Source organism: Hemiscyllium ocellatum, chromosome 4 (assembly GCF_020745735.1).
Source record: "Hemiscyllium ocellatum isolate sHemOce1 chromosome 4, sHemOce1.pat.X.cur, whole genome shotgun sequence".
Lineage (NCBI taxonomy): Eukaryota > Metazoa > Chordata > Chondrichthyes > Orectolobiformes > Hemiscylliidae > Hemiscyllium > Hemiscyllium ocellatum.
The window spans coordinates 94,802,403-94,821,531 of record NC_083404.1 but is presented as its reverse complement, the minus strand read 5'-3'; the positions used below and the strand labels follow the sequence as shown (position 1 = coordinate 94,821,531).

General features: G+C 41.5%; 1 protein-coding gene across 3 annotated transcripts in view; it reads right to left on the bottom strand.

Moving 5' to 3' along the window:
* LOC132815009 (NEDD4-like E3 ubiquitin-protein ligase WWP1) overlaps positions 1–18,692 on the bottom strand; it is a 163,687-nt gene extending 144,995 nt beyond the window's left edge. For all 3 annotated transcript variants that reach the window (XM_060823632.1, XM_060823631.1, XM_060823633.1), the window contains exon 1: positions 18,447–18,692. The gene's annotated coding sequence lies outside the window, so the exon portion shown is untranslated. The remainder of the gene's footprint in view (positions 1–18,446) is intronic.
* Positions 18,693–19,129: the final 437 nt, after the last annotated feature.

Genomic DNA, 19,129 nt, shown 5'->3' with positions numbered 1-19,129 from the left:
GCAAGTCAAACAAACAAAAGCGACTGGGATATCATAGCAATTACAGAGATATGGTTCAGGGATGGACTGGACTGAACTGGCAGCTTAAATGTTCCAGGATACAAATGGTATAGGAAGGATAAAAAAGTGGAGGTTGGGGGGAGTCGTGTTTTTTGTAAGTGATAGCATTACAGCTGTACTTGGGCAGGATATTCTTGAGAATACATCCTGGGAAAGGTAAAACTGAGAAATAGGAAAAGGATGATCACCTTACTGGGATTGTATTATAGAGCACCCCCCCCTCCCAACTACCCAATACTCAATGGGAAATGAGGAATCAAATTTGTAAGGATCTCAGTTACCTGTAAGAACAATAGAGTGGTTATGGTAGGGAATTTTAACTTTCCAAACATAGACTGGGACTGCCATCATGTTAAGGATTTAGATGGAGAGGAATTTGTTAAGTGTGTACAAGAAAATTTTCTGATTCAGCATGTGAATGTACATATTTAAAGAAGCTGCAAAACTTGACCTACTCATGGAAAATAAAACATGGCAGGTGACTAAGGGTGTCAGCAGGGTAGCACTTTGGGGCCAGTGAACATAATTCGATTAGTCTTAAAATAGTGATGGAAGAGGATAGACTGGATCTAAAGGTTCTAAATTGGAGGAAGGCTAATTTTGACGGCATTAGGCAAGAACTTTCAAAAGCTGACTGGGTGCAAATGTTTACAGGTAAAGGGACAGCTAGAAAATGGGAAGTCTTCAAAAATGAGATAACGAGGGTCCAGCGACAGTATGCTCTCAAGAGGGTAAAAGGAAAGGCTGGTAGGTGAAGGGAATGCTGGATGACGAGACAAATTGAGGTCTTTGCTAAGAAAAAGAAAGAAGCATATGTCAGGTATAGACAGCAGAGATCAAGTGAATCCTTAAGAGAGTTGAAAGGCAGTAGGAGTACACTTGAGGGAAATCAGGAAGGCAAAAAGGGGACACAAGATAGCTTTGGCAAATAGGGTTAAGGAGAACCCAAAGGGATTTTATAAATACATTAAGGACAAAGGGTAACTAGGGAGAGAATAGAGCCCCTCAAAGATCAGCAAGATAGCCGATGTGTGGAACCACAGGAGATGGGGGAGATAAGAGTAGCGTGCATCAGTGATTACTGTGGAGAAGGACTTTGAAGATATACAATGTGGGGAAACATGGTGACTTGCTGAAAAATATCCATATTAGAGAAGAAGTAGTGCTGGATGTCTTAAGATGCATAAAAGTGGATAAATCCCCAGGACCTGATCAGGTGTACCCTAGAACTCTGTGGGAAGTTAGAAAAGTGATTGCTGGGCCTCTTGCGGAGATATTTGTATCATCAATAAGTCACAGGTGAGATGCGAGAAGACTGGAGGTTGGCTAACGTGGTGCCATTATTTAAGAAAGGAAAAGCCAGGGAACTAAAGAACGGTGAGCCTGACATCAGTGGTGGGCAAGTTGTTGGAGAGAATCCGGAGGGGCATGTTTGACATGCATTTGTAAAGGCAAGGGCTGATTAGGGATAGTCAACAGGGCTTTGTGCACTGAAAATCATGTCTCATGAACTTGATTGAAATTTTTGTAAAGTAACAAAGAGTATGGAGGAGGCCAGAGAAGTGGGCATGATCAACAAGGTTCCTCATGGTAGACTGGTTAGCAAGGTTAGATCTCATGGAATATACAGAGAATTAGCCATTTGGATGCAGACCTGGCTCGAAGGTGGAAGACAGAATGGTGGTGGAGAGTTGCTTTCCAGACTGGAGGCCTGTGACCAGTCATGTGCCATAAGGATCGGTGTTGGGTCCACTGCTTTGTCATTTATTAAATGAACATAGGAGGTATAGTTAGCAAGTTTGCAGATGACATCAAAATTGGAGGTGTAGTGGTCAGCGAAGAAATTTACCTCGGAGTACAATGGAATCTTAATCAGATGGGCCAATAGGCTGAGGAGCGGCAGATAGAGTTTAATTTAGATATATGTGAGGTGCTACATTTTGCAAAGATAAAACAGAGCAGGACTTATACACTTAATGGTAAGGTCCTGGGCAGTTTTCTTTATAAACACAGAGACCTTGGAGTGCAGGTTCAGAACTCCTTGAAAGTAGAGTCGCAGGTAGATGGGATGGTGAAGGTGGCTTTGGTATGCTTTCCTTTATTGGTCAGAGCATTGAACATAAGAGTTGAAAAGGTCATGTTATGGCTGTACAGGACATTGGTCAGGAAACTTTTGGAATAGTGTGCGCAATTCTGGTCTCTATTGGAATGATGTTGCGAAACTTGAAAGGGTTCAGAAAAGATTTACAAGCATGTTGCCAGGTTTGGAGGGTTTGAGCTTTAAGGAGAGGCCGATAGGCTGGGGCTGTTTTCCCTGGAGCAGCAGAGACCGAAGGGAGACCTTATAGAAGTTTGTAAATCATGAGGGGCATGGATAGGGTAAAGAGACAAGGATTTTTCCCCTGGGATTTGGGGGGGGGGGGGGGGGGGGGGGGGGGGAGGAGAAAAGAGAGGAGGAGAGGAGAAGAGAGGAAAGAGTCCAGAACTAGAGGGCATAGGTTTAGGGTGAGGGAGGAAAAATTTTAAAAAGGGACCTAAGGGGCATCTTTTTCATGCAGAGTGACGCATGTGTGGAATGAGCAGCCACAGGAAGTGGTGGAGGCTGGTACAATTACATTTAAAAAGGCATCTGGATGGGTCCATGAATAGGAAGGGTTTAGAAGGAAATTGGCCAAGTGCTAGCAAACGGGACTAGACTAGGTTAGGATATCTGGTCAGCATGGTCAAGTTGGACCAAAGGATCTGTTTTCGTGCTGTCCATTTCTATGACTCTGTGTGGAACCATGTCAAAGGCTTCAGTAAAGTCCAAGAAAATGAAGTCAATACTCTGCCCTCAATTTTCTTAGTTACTTCCTCAAAAAAAAACTCAATCAAGCTTCTGACATACAAATTCCCTCGCACAAAGCCATGCTGACCATCCCTGATCATTCCTTGCCTATCCAAATGCATATAAATCCTATCTTTCAGAATTATTCCTAGCAACTTACCCACCACTGAAGTCAGCTTCACAAGTTTATAGTTCTTAGGCTTCTCCTTGCATCCCTTCTTAAATAAAGGCACAACATTAGCCACTTTCTAGTCATCCGGCACCCCATCCATAATTATTCATGATACAAGTATTTCTGCAAGGGGCCCTGTAATATCCACCCTAACCATGTATAAATGATTTAGAGGAGAATATAGAAGGTACGGTTAATAAGTTTGCAGATGACCCCAAGATTGGTGGTATAGTGAACAGAAAATATGTTAGATTACAGAGATCTTGATCTATCAGGTCAATGGGCTGAAGAGTGGCAGATGGAGTTTAATTTGTATAAATACGAGGTGCTGCATTTTAGTAAAACAAACGAGGCAGGATTTTTTTCAATGAAAAGAAGAACTCTGGGTAGAGTTGTAGAACTGAGATACCTAGGGGTTCAGATTCATAATTCTTTGAGGTTTGCATTACATATGGATAGGGTGGTTAAGAAGGCATTTGGCACACTTGCCTTCATTGCTGAGACCTTTGAGTATGAGTTGGGACATTATGTGGAGGTTGTACAAGACGTTAGCAAGGCCTCTTCTGGAGTACCATGTCCAATTCTGGATAGGAAGGATACTACTAAACTGGAGACAATTCAGAAGAGGTTTGTCAGGATGTTGTCAGGAATGAATGGTTTGAGTTATTGGGAGAGGCCTGGACTTTTTTCACTGGAGTGTAGAGGGTTGAGTTGTGATCCTATGGAGGTTTATAAAATCATCAGGGTACAGATAAAGTGAATGACATATCTTTTTCCTCAGGTGGGGGAATTTCAGGACTGGGGGCATATTTTTAAAGGGAAGAGGGGAAAGATTTAAAAGAGACATGAGGGCCATTTTTCTTCCCCAAGGAGGGTGATTCACATGTGGATGAACATCCAGAGGAAATGGTGGATGCAGGTAAAGTTACAATGTTGAAGAGACATTTAGATAAGTACATAAATAAGAAATGTTTGGAGGAATATAGGCCAAGTGCAGGCAAGTCAGACTAGTTTAGTTTGGGATTATGGTTGGCATGGACTGGTTCAATCGAAGGGTCTGTTTCCATGTTGTATGACTTTATAAAGTGAGAAATGGGGATTTCTTTATGCTTATCTGGGTAGAATAGTTTTAGTGTATTTTGATTTTAAAAATGTTAATTTCAGCGCAGATAGACATTGAATCAGCGAGATGTATAGCATGAAAACAAACCTTTCAGTGCAATTCATCCAGACCAACTAGATATCCTATATAAATCTAGTCCCATATGGCAGCATTTGGCCCATATCTCTCTAAACACTTCCAGATGATTTTGTTTATTCTAAGAGTTTCTTGAAGCTTGGCTAACCTGCGTGATCAACTGATAACCGTGGCCATTTTGCCTTTAAATTATTTTAATCTATGTAAGTACGAGGCATTAAAATTAGATCATAAACATGATGATACTGCTAAACGTATATGAATTCTGAACAGTTGCTAAAGGTGAAGATGGAGATGACGAAAACATGGTAAAGAGATTGAATAAAAGATCTGTTAATAGAATAAACAAGGTTAAATTTATCTTTGTGCCCTGGAATGGTTACCAGTTATAGCAGAAATTAGTAAAGTCCAATAATGCTGAAGTCATCCAGTCGTATCAGGCAATGCGCAATGACTAAAAGAAATGTGCATATACTGGACCAGGATGGAAAAATTAGCAGGATAGAAGAGAGCAAGAACTTCACTGGTGTCAAGGACAATGACAGGGATTAGGCAATACCCAAGCAGACAGGATAACTGCAGAAATATCATCTCAATTGCTCAGAAATAAGTTTGACAATTGGAGCCTGAATTGCAAATGCAGCTACAAATGACTTGCCAATTTTTTAAAAAATAGCCTCATGGTACAATTGTACTGAGTGCACCTTAGCCAGGAAGGTTCAGCTCAAGTCCCACCTGCAGCAGAAACATGTATTGATATCTCTGAACAGGTCGATTAGAAAATATTACAAAATTGATACAGAAATCAGAGTGATTGGAAGGCTCAGAGGACGCAAGTAGTGAGAAACACATGGAAATTGTCAGAGATTTCTTTGTCTGTAGACAACACAATAAGCATAGAGACTACACAAAACAGCAAAGGATGAAGCTGCGAATATGGTTAAGGATACAGTTTATACAGAAGAGGTTAAAAAATATACTGAGGAAAAACTACAAAGTGAGTTGAGATTAAGGCTGAAACTCACTGCAAACACAAAGAACAGGCATTTCATAATTTATTTTTTACATTTATTGACTTCATGTCAAGTTTAAAGAACCAAAATTTTCAAAATATAGACAAAAACAAGCATAAAACCAAGTTGGATTAAATCTCAATTTTTTCAAAGCCTAAGATAAATGCCCAAAGTATCTGGAAATACCTTAAATAGGGAAACATGTTTACTTTTTCTCTTATGTGAATAAGAACTTCAATTGCACAGAACTATGCAGCACATTAGGAGACAATTTTGTCCATCTAGTCTGTGGTGGCGACATGCTGCAAGAGATACCAATCCCCTGATCTTTTCCTCCAGTCTTGTAAATATCTCCTTTTTAATGAGATCCAATTAGCTCTTGAAAACTTGGACTGGTTCCCCATTCCACCAACCTTGCAGACAATGCATTCCCAATTACAGTAAGTCTAACCCTGCTGTAGTTTTCCCAACAACCTTAATCTAGATCCATCTGACATTGTACTCCATCTTCTTTTTCTCTCTTGCTACTTTATCAAGACCTTCTGTAATTCTGAATATCTCCATAACACTCAAACATGGGGCAGACAGGCAGATTATAGACCCAGGATGCCACCATAAGAATCTAGGCTGGCATTTCACTGCAATAATGCCTGCAAAGCATGTTGGCACTTCCAGTGATCATGTAAGAGGCTACATAAATGCCTGTAATTTTTATTAAATCATTATTTACCCTTTTCTGCTGAAAAGCAAGAAAATTCCAGACTACACCAGTCTCCGCACATAACTGAAATCCCTCTTCGCTGGTTCATTCTAGCAAATCCCGAAGGTCTTGATTTTCTTTCTAAAGTCAAAAATTTGACAATTGGCTGTGATCTAACCAGTATCCTTGAAAGTGTTGTTGACTCCCAAATCAATAACTATAAACATCGAATTCGAAAGCTAACAATCCTCTTGTGCACTTTTGAAAGCAGATTTATAAACTTGTCTCACCACATGAACCTACAGGTGTCTCTCTCGCTACATTCTCATTACTCAAAATTAATACATACCACCTCATTGCTTTCCCAATCAAGTTGCTCAATTTCACCATTCTACATCTTTACGAAGTCAGCCATTATTTTATTCATCACTTAAATGACTTTAGAGACGTAAAATTTAGGAGCGAGAGAAAACCATAAACAGAGAAAACGGCAGGAAGTTGCAGCACAGCTTTAATTGGAGGCAGTTCATTAGGATGATCCCCAGTATAGTCTTAAAAGGTCATTCTGCTCATGCTTTCTCCACCATTCAATATGGTTATGTAACTCAGCAAACTATTCCTGCTTTCTCTCCATACATTTTCTGCCTTTCAACTCTAGGAACTATATTTAACTCCTTCCTGAAAGTATTCAATGTTTCAGTCTCATTCTATGGCAGAGAATTCCACAGGCTCACCATTCTCTAGGTGAAGAAATTTCTCATCTCTATCCTAAATGGCCTACTCCATATCCTTAGACTGTGACCCCTGATTCTCCCTAATCATCAGGAACATCCTTCCTGCATTTACCTCGTGTTGTCCAGTTAGAATCGTATAGGCTATCAGATTCCTCTGATTTCTCAAACAGCAACGTATATAATCCTAACTAATTCAAACTCTCTTCATTAATCAGTCCTGTCATCTCAGGAACGAGGCGGGTGAAAATGAACACTGCAGATGCCGGAGATTAGAGTCAAGAGTGTGGTGCTGGAAAAGCACAACACATCAGGCACCATTCAAGGAGCAGGAAAAAAACATTTTAATGTTCTTTTTTAAAAAGCTCTTTACCAGAAATGAGGCTGGGAGCCTTGGGGGTGGAGAGATAAATGGGAGAGGAGTGGGCCAGGGAAGGTAGCTGAGAGTGCATTAGGTGGTTGGAAGTGGGAGTAAAGGTAATAGTTCGGAGGGGAGGGTGGAGCAGATAGATGGGAAGGAAGATTGACAAGTGGGACAGGTCATGAGGACGGTGCTGAGCTGGAAGGGTGGAACTGGAGTAAGGTGGGGGAGGAGATAGGGAAACTGAGGAAACTGGTGAAATCCACATTGATGCCATGGGGTTGGAGGGTCCCAAGGCAGAAGATGAAGCATTCTTCCTCCAGGCATTGGGTGGTAAGGGAGTGGCGATGGAGACATGCATGTCCTTGGCAGAGTGGGAGGGGGAGTTGAAGTGTTCAGCCATGGGGTGGTGGGGTTGATTGTTGAGTGCGTCGTGGAGATGTTCTCTGAAGCGCTCTGCGAGTAAGCGTCCTGTCTCCCGAATGTAGAGAATCAGTCTGGTAAAATTTTGTTGCATTCTCTCTATCGCCAGAACATCTTTCCTCACATAAGGATACAGAACCTGCACCCAGTAATTCAAACATAGTCTCATTAAGGCCCTGTACAATCGCAGCAAAACATCCCTGATCCTATACTTGAATCCTCTCATTATAAAGGCCAACATACCATTAGCTTTCTTCACTGCCGGCTGCACCATGAATGCTTATTTTCAGCAACTGGTTTACAAAGACACAGGTCTTGTTGCACTATTCCTCTTCCCAATCTACTGTCATTCAGATAACCTGCTTTGTGTTTTTTGCTATATCTTACACTTATCCAGATTATACTTCATCTGCAAATCATCTGCCCACTCAATCAACTTGCCCAAATCACAATGAAGATTTGCTGCATCCTCCTCACAATTTACCCTTCCACCCAGCTTTGTATCACCTGCAGACTAAAGACATTTAGTTCCCTCATCTAAATCATTAATACATAGTGAATAGGTGGGGTCCAAGCACTAATCCTGCAATACCCAACAATCCATTTGCTTTCTTCACTGTGTGCCACTTGGGAAAAAAAACCTATTTATTCCAGTTCTTTTTGTTTCCTGTCTACCAACCAGTTCTCTATCTATGTCAGTACACAGTAACCTCTTATGAGGAACTTCATCAAGAATTTTCTGAAAGTTCAGAATGCACAAGGAAGGGACAATAGAAACTGTGGATACATTGCTGGACATCATTCAAGATTTCTATAGTCTCTGGTACAGTTCCGATAGATTGGAGGGTAGCTAATGCAACCCCATTGTTTAAAAAAATGCAGAGAGGAAACAGGAATGCATAGACCTGACATTGGTAATGGAGAAAATGCTAGAGTCCATTCTAAAAGATTTAATAGCAGAGCACATGGAAAACAGTGGTATCATCGCAGAGTCATCATGGACTTATGAAAGGGAAATTATGCTGGACAAAGCTACAGGAGGTTTTCAAGCACACAACTAGAAGAGTTGATAAGTGAGAGCTAATGAATGTAGATTAGTTGGACTTTCAGGAGAGACAAGATTCTTGGAAATTGGGATTTAATCAGCCATTAAACTGATGATGAACTTCCCCAATGGAAGTAGTAGTACTTCCATACTACTACTATTTTTTTTTCCCAGTTCCTCCCTCTCATTACACCCTGAAGTGCCCATTTTGGGGCATTATTTGTGTACTCAATTGTGAAGACAAAATACAGGCTTTGATTCTATCAGTCTGCCATCTTTTTCCCCATTGTAAAACTTCCCTGTTTCTGACTGTAAGGGACCTTCACTTATCTTTTTCTCTTCACATTTCTATAAAAGAAATTACTGTTTGTATGATCCCTGTATGTTTCTTGTACCCTATTTTACCTCACATAAATCAATCCCTTTGTCCCCCATTTGCTAAAATCTAAACTACTCCCAATCCTCATGGATGCTTTTTCTTTAGACATTTTGTACACCCTGAATTGGATATAATACTATCCTAATTTCCATTGTTAGATATGGCCAGGTCACCTCTACAGTTTTGGTTTTGCACCAGTCAGGAATTAACAATTGTTGTAATTCCTCCATGCCTCGCTTAAATATTAGTCATTGCCTATCCACTGTCATCCATTTAAGAAGCGCTTCCCAATTTACCTTTGCAACTCATACTGCATAGTACTGTAGTTTCATTTTGATTCAGAAGCACCTACAACACTCTGCACCTGAAAGAATACTAACCTAATGATCATTCTTCCTCATCTTGAGCAACTACATTGCCAATTATTCCTTTCTCATTTCATAATACCGTCTCAAATGGCCTGCTGTCTCATTAGCTCCCCAATATATTGATCCAGAAACCAGCTTATACACAGCGCAGGTATTCCTCAACAATATTGACTCAATTCTTTTAATTAACATAGATTTGGATAATCAATGTTGCCCAGAATTGCAGCTGTACCTTTATTGTTTGCATTTCTAACTTCTTTTGTTTAGGCCTTCCCCAACATACCACGACAGTTTAGAGGTCTATGTAAATCAACCACTAGTTTTCTGTCTTTTGGTGTGCTAAGCTCTACCCTTGCAGGTTCCACTTTACTGGAGTTAGTTTTCTTCATGTTCTGTGTCATCATAAAATTTGAAATGATTTGGAGATGCCAGTGTTGGACTGGGGCGTACAATGGTAGAAATCACACAACACCTGCTTATAGTCTAACAGGGGTATTTGGAAGCACTAGCTTTCAGAGCGCTGCTCCCTCCTTAGGGATTTGTGCAGCGCTCTAAAAGCTAGTGCTTCCAAATAAACCGATTGGACTATAACCAGGTGTTGTGTGATTTAACTTTAAATTTGAAAATGATACATCTACATACAATTATACACAATACCTGATCATTATCATAACAAAAGAGCAGTGGTCGAAACTAAGCCTAATAGATATCACTCTATATTTTAGGTTATCAGTTTGCTTGCTGAGCTGATGGGGCTGTTCTCAGACATTACGTCACCATGCTAGGTAACATCATTAGTGAGCTTCCAGTGAAGCGTTGATGTCTTGTGCCACTTGCTATTTATGGGTCTTAATTTGTATTGGTGGCTGGTATCATTTCCAGTTCTGTATTTGAGAGGTTGGTGAATGGAGTTGTTATTGGAGTGCTGGTTTAAATGCCAGCCCTCTAGGAATTCCTGTACGTCTATCCCAGGATAGATTATTATCCATTTGAATTGGTGTCCCTCTCCGTCTGTGTGCATGGATACAAGTGATTGTTGGTCGTGTCTTTTGATGGCTAGCTGATCCTCATGTATCCTGGTGGCTTGTTTCTGGCCGGTTTGTTCAATGTAATATTTGATACAGATTTTCAGGGTAATCTCTATATCACATTCGTTCTGCTGGTTGTGGATACGGGGCCCATTAAACTAAACAACTACTGATGAAGTTGATAGTAGGTTTGTGGGCTACCATGATGCCTCGGGGCCAGAATAGTCTGGTGGTCATTTCAGAAATGTTTTTGACTACAGTTTCTGGACGTGCTGTCTTCCTGTTTAGGTCTGTTGTGCAGGAATTGGCAGACTGCGCTTATCAGGTAAATGCTGTTCCAAACATTACACTGGACAAAGTGGCAGGAAACTAGCCACTAGGCAAAAAAAAAAGCACTAACTAGCCACCAAAAAACACGTCCAACAATCACTGGTATCTATACACAGACACTAAAGAGGGACACCAGTTCAGCTGGGACAATATATCCATCCTGGGATAGGCCAAACAGATACACACGCAGAAATTCCTAGAGGCCTGGCATTCAAACCAGAACTCCATTAACAACTCCATATAGATTTGGACCCCATTTGCCAACCTCTCAGATACAGAACTGGAAATGATCTCACCCACTACAACAAACCAAGATCCAATAATAGCAAGTGGGACAAGACACGAACCCTTCACTAGAGGCTCACTGTGGGTGTTACCTAGCATGGTGATGAAACATCGGAGGACAAACCCATTAGCTCAGCGAGCAAACTAGCAACCTGAGCTACAAATCTTCTGTAAAATCTCAAACTATATATTTCAACAATCTACAATGCTCTGCTTTCTGGCTGAAAGTGATATCCATATATTCATTGCAGTGCCACTTTAATGCCAGGGACCTTAATTATGCAACAAGTCTATCAGTATCCCTTTATCACAGCCCTGGGACATCATGGAATATTTCACAACCACTGGATTAGTTCTGAAGCGCATTACCCATTATAAGACAAATAAATCAGTTTTTTTTCCCCAAAAAACATCAAATGAATGAGCATGTAACCACCGAGGACATGCAGGTCCTTGGACTCCTCCACCGGCAGAACATAACAACACGACGGCTGGAGGAGAAGCACCTCATCTTCCGCCTGGAAACCCTCCAACCACAAGGTATGAATTCAGATTTCTCCAGTTTCCTCATTTCCCCTCCCCCCACCTTGTCTCAGTCAGTTCCCTCAACTCAGCACCGCCCTCCTAACCTGCAATCTCCTTCCTGACCTCTCCGCCCCCACCCCACTCCGGCCTATCACCCTCACCTTGACCTCCTTCCACCTATCCCACCTCCATCGCCCCTCCCCCAAGTCCCTCCTCCCTACCTTTTATCTTAGCCTGCTTGGCTACACTCTCTCTCATTCCTGATGAAGGGCTTATACTCGAAACGTCGAATTCCCTATTCCTGAGATGCTGCCTGGCCTGCTATGCTTTGACCAGCAACACATTTTCAGCTGTGATCTCCAACATCTGCAGACCTCATTTTTTACTAGCTGCAGGATGAGCATGGGTTAGACACCAATGAAGAACAGAAGATGCTCTTGAACTGGAGTTGAATAAGTCTGCCAAAATTGGCTTCTCTGACAATATAATACCCCCACAGTACCCCAGTGAAACATCCATTTAGATTCAGTCCTCAAGCAGGTAGTCACAACTCACTGAGAAGAAACTGAGCCGAGGTGATATTTAACGTATTAGTTCTGATTTAATACTTGTTTCAAGACATGCAATAAGAAGGCGCAGGAGATGTGGCAAACAGATTTATTACTCCAGAATACCTCAGTCTGTCCAGGTTGATTAACACAAAGGTAGCTTGGAAGTCAGCTGCCACCATTTTTCCTGAATCAAAACTCAAGGATTTCCTAACTGAATGTCATTAATTTCACTGTTCAATTTTTCTATACATTAAAACAGGTTTAAATTTTCATTTTTGAGAAGTCACTATGAATTTCAGTTCTACGCCTTTCTAACTGGCTTTACATGTTGACATAATGATTCATCAGATTAGAATTAAATTGGATCTTGTGATCTGTTTCGTCTTAAATCAATGCAGAACAGTGTGTAATTCTGTTTATCTCATTTGTCACTTGAAAAAAAAGTTTAACTTTATCAATTATGCCCTGTTTATACTGTCAACTGCAAACCAAAGCAGTTCCAGTTTCCGGTACACACTGGTTTACAGTTGACAGTACAAACTCTACACTGATTCTGCATTAGATTTTGAGATCTGGAAGATTTTTAAATTAACCCATACAGACATGTGATACCATACCTCTGACAGCAGAACTTGAAACTGGATCTTCTGGCCCAAAAGCAGAGGTACTACCATTGCGCCACAAGAAACCAGAGGTCTGGAATTAAATATTTTCTAATCTAGCTGTTCAGAATTGTTATTACATACTTCTGGAACAGGTGGGATTTAAACCCAGACTTTGTGCTCTAGAGATTGGGACATCACTACTGCACTACAAGAGCCTTGAAGATCTGGAATTAATGATATTATTATAACTTTAACCTTTTTGGCAGTTATCAACGTTACAATACAGAAACAGACCATTCTGCCCTTCAAATTTGTTCCTGTTCGATTTCCCCTTGCAGCAAGCAGTCTAATCTCACTCTTCTACTCACTTTCTGAATCCTCTTATGTTAACTCATAAGTATAATCAACCAGAGAGGTCATTACACACTTCTGAAGCAGATATGAACCCAGGCTTTGGGTCCAGAGTTAGGGACACTACCATATCACCAGGGCACTAAGATCCAGAATTAAGATTTTTTTAAAGCAACGTGTTCAGAGACGTTAATACACACTTCTGGAGCAGGAGAGACTTGAACCTGGATCTCCTGGCTCAGCAGTAGTGACACAATTGCTTATTGAGATCTGGATTTTTTTGTAATTAAGCTCTGGAATTATTAGTATTTATACAACTTGCATCGGGTCCACTAGAATAAAGATAAATTCACACATTTTACTCCAAACAAGAATACAGAAATTATTTGTAAAATATTTGGAGAAATTTCATCACGATAAAGCACCATCCAAAAGTAAAGTGAGGGCAAATCAAGAAATAAAGTATTTTAAAAAAGGTATTGGTAATAAATGACAACCAATTACTATTCTCCCTCCTCTGCAGGATATTTTCTCCTAATGTTAATTTTTAAACCCTAATCTTACAACAATAATATCCCTTGTCCTACCAAGGTCAATTCAAAAGATCAGAAACCAAGTAATTGTTGTTGAATAAATTACATGCAAGTCCAATTGGAAAAACATGGAACTGTTATTCATGGTGGTTTGTGAAAAATGAAATCTTAAATCTATGCTTATATCAAATTATTGATACATTAGGTCCTTCCCATAGAAGAAAACAATATTTCTCGCAAATATTTGATGGAAAGAAGTTTTGTTTATGGTAGGAAATATAGCCCATTTACCTGGCTCCTGTTTTAGATAAGCTAAAACATTCTGCACCAAAAGCTGGTGTTTTTCCAATTGATAAATTGGTGTTTGAATAGACACTATTCAGTTGAGCTAGCAGGGCACTTGGTGCGGCTGATCTAATAGCAATTGCTTTTACAATGCCTTTTCCAAATAAATAACATCTACCACAAAGCAACATCTGGTTGATCAATTTGATTACAAAGTCAGTTCTGCTATAAGAGGTAGTTCCGTTCTCATGCAACCCCATGTTATACAGAAATTGCATAATAGTGGTACCATTTAAACTAATAGGGCGGGAATCACATCCAAAATACGTTTTAAAAGGTTCGTACTTTAGAAAGTGTTTCCAATTCGTCAATCGCGTCATAGTGAATTCGCATTAACAAAGCGCTCGTTATAGCAGAATGACTTGCACTGCTGCAAAGGTGAAGACAAAATAAAATCACTTTAAAGAAAATAATTCCAAATATCCAATTTCAGGCCTTTTTCCAATAGTTTTTTTGACACATTAGTGTCAATTTTTTACGTCTTTACAACTGGGCTTTCACAAATGAGTGTTATCACTTTTCGGATTCATCTCAGCAGAGCTGCAAAATGATGCATTAACACTGCATGGAAAACATTAAAATTCAACTATTGTTTTCACATATATAACCAGGTGCTGATTACTCAGTTGGCTGGATGGCTAGTTTGCAATGCAGAGCAGCTTCAATTTCTGTATTGGATGAGATAACATGAAAGCTTCCCCTTCTCAACCTCACCAGAGGCATGGTGACCCTCAGGTTAAACTATCACCAGTCAACTCTCTGCTAACAGAGCAGCTTTATGGTCCTCTAAGACTATGACAATTTAACTTCTATACTGTAAACAGTCTCTCAATAGAGTGCAAGATATTCTTCATAAGATACACACTATAAAAATTAAAATGTTGAAGATAAACACATATTGTGTTACTATAATTTTGTTTTCCATTTTTGTAACTATTGCTTTCCCACCCCCGATTTCCTAATGGTATGAACCATTTTTTGACAAGGTGATACCTAAATTAATTTCTCACATAGCAGCCAACCAAGAGGAGAAGCATGATACAACACCAAAAAACACCAACTTTCTCTCCCTGACATTTGTTTTACAAGCTTCCTTTGTTCCTGTTAATTCAGAGGTGCTATTCTCTCTCCATCGTCAAGTTTCCAGCACATTTCAAGTGACATTTCAAGTCAGAAAATTAAACAAAAAATGATAAGTTTATGTCAAAGTACTCATTTGTATTATTGCCTTCAATAAATACCCAACAATTCTTGTTTCAGATTTTTAGTTTTGTGCTTTTCCTTAATGACATCTTCAGTAATCAATATGACTGCCCTCAGCACGATTGTAAAAATAAAGACTTCCCTGGCCTTCTTGCCTTCATACATTTGTGTGTGATGTCAGGGTGCCAAAATACGCCCATTTTATCTAAGATACAAGAAACAGGAACTGAAGGAGGCAATTCGATCCTTCGAACCTGTTCTGCAATTAATAACTTCACCAAATTCCTTAGACAGCTCCTTCCAAACCCATGACCATTACCATTAGGACAGGGAGAACAGATACATGGGAATACCAGCACCTGCAACTTTTCCTCCAAGCCATTTACCGTCCTGACTTGCAAATATATTGCTGTTCCTTCAGTGTCATTGGGTCAAAATCCTGGAACTCCCTAACAGCACTTTGAGTCAACCAACAGCACAAATTATTCATTGGTACAAGGTGGTAGCTCACCACCACCTTCAAGGGCCACGAGGGATGAACAATAAATATTGGCCCAGCCAACAACACCTCCATCACATGAATGAATAAGAAAAATTCTGCTGTTCCACCAAAACTCTACTTTTCCACATGATCTCTCTTGTTTCCCTCAGTACCCTAAATTATAACAACCTTTGCCTTAAATGTATTCAACAGCCAAATCTCCAAAACTCTGAATTAGTAGATTCCAAAGATAAACAACTAATTAAATGAAGAAACTTCACGTCTACCTGGATTATGCCCCTCAATTTTAAAAGTCTCAATAATAATGGCAAGTATCCATATACTTCTTAACCACTTTGTCTACCTGTCCCGCTACCTCAATGGACCAGTGGAGATGCACACCAGGCTCCCTCTGATCCTCAGTACTTTCCGGGGTCCAACCCATTCATCACGTAATCCCTTGTTGGGTTTCCCTGACCAAGTGCATCACCTCACGCTTATCTGGATTTGCCACTGTTCAGCTCATTGATATCCCCTGTAATCTAAGGCTGTCCAACTCTCTAATTTACCACCTCACCAATTTTTGTACTGTGAACTTGCTGCTCAACCCTCCTACATTCAAGTCTAAACCAATTATTATATATACTACAAACAGCAAGAGCCACAATACTGAAGTACGCAGAATAGATACGGGCTTCCAGTCGCCTCTCACTCATGAGCCTTTGCTCCCTATCATTCAGACAATTCTGGATTCAATTAGCCAAATTTCCTTTGATCTCATAGGCTTTCCCCGGTCAACCTTTGCTATCAATCTCCCATATGAGGCCTTACTTTCAATCGATCACATCCAATGCATTGCCCTCATCTACATACCTAGTCACCTCTTTGAAAAATTCAATTAAATTGGACAGACATGACCTCCTCTTAACAATGCCACACTGACTATTCTTGGTGAATTCTTGTCTCTCCAAAGGCAGATTAATGATGTACTTCAGAACTGCTTCCAATACTCTCCCCACTACTGAAGTTAGAATGACTGGCCTGTAATTCCCTGCTTTATCCACTGCCCACTTCTTGAATGACACTTTAAAAATCAAGCTAAACTGATGTCAAACCACAAGAGTTTTTTTGAAAAGGTATTCTTGTATTTCTTTTGACCCTTTTCTGATTTATAGGAAAATCAAATATGCAAGCCCATAAATGCAACAACTCCAAGTGCAGTAACTGAAAAAGCTTTACTCTGTCACTGGTCAAACCAAGGGCTCATGCAGTCCGATACAGTAGTACAAACGGACTAGCTATCAAGATGAGGTGATTTCGCAAACATCTGCAACTTAAAAGTAATTGTCTAGGTGGCCTCAGCAAACTAAACTTCACAGGCTGTGTATGAAAATCAAGCATTCAATATAAATATAAGTATCAGGCTTGACACAAGTCAAGTTTTTGTTGAAAAAAGCTCTCAACATAAATGCTTAGCATGAACAGAATGCAAGATTTGCAATGTAAGAAACAGTTTCAACTACAAAGTCTATTTTAGACATTAATTTGAATGCTGACAACCAATAACCTTTGTATAAGTCATAAACAAACCAAACAGTAAACTAATGCATTATTTAATACAACAGAAACGGGGACTTTGCACTCAACACACATCTTCCTGTAGCAATTATGATTAAATTTGATGTTATGATTTCTTTGATTTTACAGAAAACACACTTTTTTTCTTTTAAAACGTACATATCTGTAAATTCAGTTGATATACAGGGCTTTCCTGGATTGTGGCAGCTGTTATTTGGGCAAGGACAGTGCACCACGACAGCTATAATTTTCCTTTTCATATGGGAGGTTTAAAAATCCATCTATACACAGTAATTATAAAGCGGTAAACAGCTCATCGGGCTGTACATTCGCAAATAGTACCAGGCCTCCAAAACAGCCCAGTAATAAGATGCTGCAATATTCTACTTCTGTCAGCAGAGGCAGAGGAACCAAGGAATTCTCGGGATCTTGGACCTTGTAAGCAAGGGGCGGGCGGGGAGACAACTACAGCTGACAGGAATCCAGAAAACATTTTAAAAACACCCCGAGAAAAATGCATTTCGTCAAATGGTAAAACTTGCAAACGCCGTTTTCTCTCTCCGATCACATCGGATGCCCTGGACCGTAATGCCCAACAGCACGAAGACCGAGAAAGATTTTGGCCAAAAGCGCTTGTGTACAAGTATTAAGACGTGCTGCTGCTTCGTCATGGTCAGGGATACTTTGTGATTGCCAGGAGGGCAGCATGCATTTGGAATTGCAATGGTCCTTTCTCATAAACAACCACCACCCACCCCCACAAACCATCTCATCCTCCCGACGCGAAGACAGAGACCAGACAAGGGTCCATTCGAGTCCCAAACACATACTAAACCCAGCTGGCCCAGGCCAACTCTCATCCATGTATCAGCAATTTTAAAGAAAACAAACAGTCCCGGAGAGGGATAGCACGCTGCAAATGTCCACTCCTTTGACAATAAGTTTTAAATTAATACAACATATCTATTCTGCACATCCGGATTGAGTGTGTCGGCTGGAAAGCCGGATCAGCAGCTAGCTCCATGTTCTCTCTCCCCCTCCCCAGACGCCGTGCCCCCAGGCCTTGGCCAGGGGTACCTCCTCAGGCTCAGGGGTCCGGGCCTCGGCCTCCTCCTCCTCCTCCTCCTCCTCCTCCTCCTCCTCCTCCTCCTCCTCCTCCGCCGTCGCCGCCGCCTGCCCTGAGAGAAGGGGAGGCAGGGCCCGGCTCGCAGCCTCCTCCATCTCCATCACTGACAACTCCGGCAAGAACCGAGACCGACCGAGGAGTGGGCCAAAGGAGAACAACATCCAAACCGCAGACACAGGCAAACGGTCACCATTGGCAACCCGGCTGCCCGGGGCCTGCGCCGCTCACCTGTTTAAAGGCCTCCTCCTCCTCCCTGGCCCTGGCCCTGCCGCTCCGACTCCCCTTCACTCCCCGTCTCTCGGCTCCGGCGCGCAGCCCCGCTCGCCAATCCCCATCTCCGGCGCGGCACCGTCACCGCCTGAGCGCGCGGCACCCACACCTCGTGAGTGCGCGTACGCACCCGCACCGCCCCGTCGGTCCGTGCCACGCGCACGTGAGGGCGGTGCTCCTAGCGCGTGTTGTCCAGCGACGCACGCAGTCACTGTGAGGGCAGCCCCCCGCAGCCGCGATAGTAGCGTGTCCGTGCTGCAGGAGCCGGCCCAACTGCGCCTCTGTAAATGCACGGAGTAAACGGTGGTCAGGCCCCGCCCACAAACATCCTCAGGCGGTATCGCCTGTTCGAGAAACAAAAGCGAAATGCCGGGGGTTTTCTGAAATGAAAACACAAGAGTGCCTCAGGTCCGGCATTTCTGTGGAGAGAAACTCAGTGAACGTTTCCAGTCCAGTGTGCCTTTTCTAGTTGTGCCTGAAGGGTCGAGCAGATTAGGTGTTGGGAGATTTATGTGCTCTCTCTCCAATGCCTCCCGCCTGCATTTTAGTTCTCCGACAAGCAAGGGACTACCATGAGAAAGTTTCACGTCTTTGAGGACATCCGGAAAGGATTTCTGATGACTTTCTGGAAGTCCCTTGCC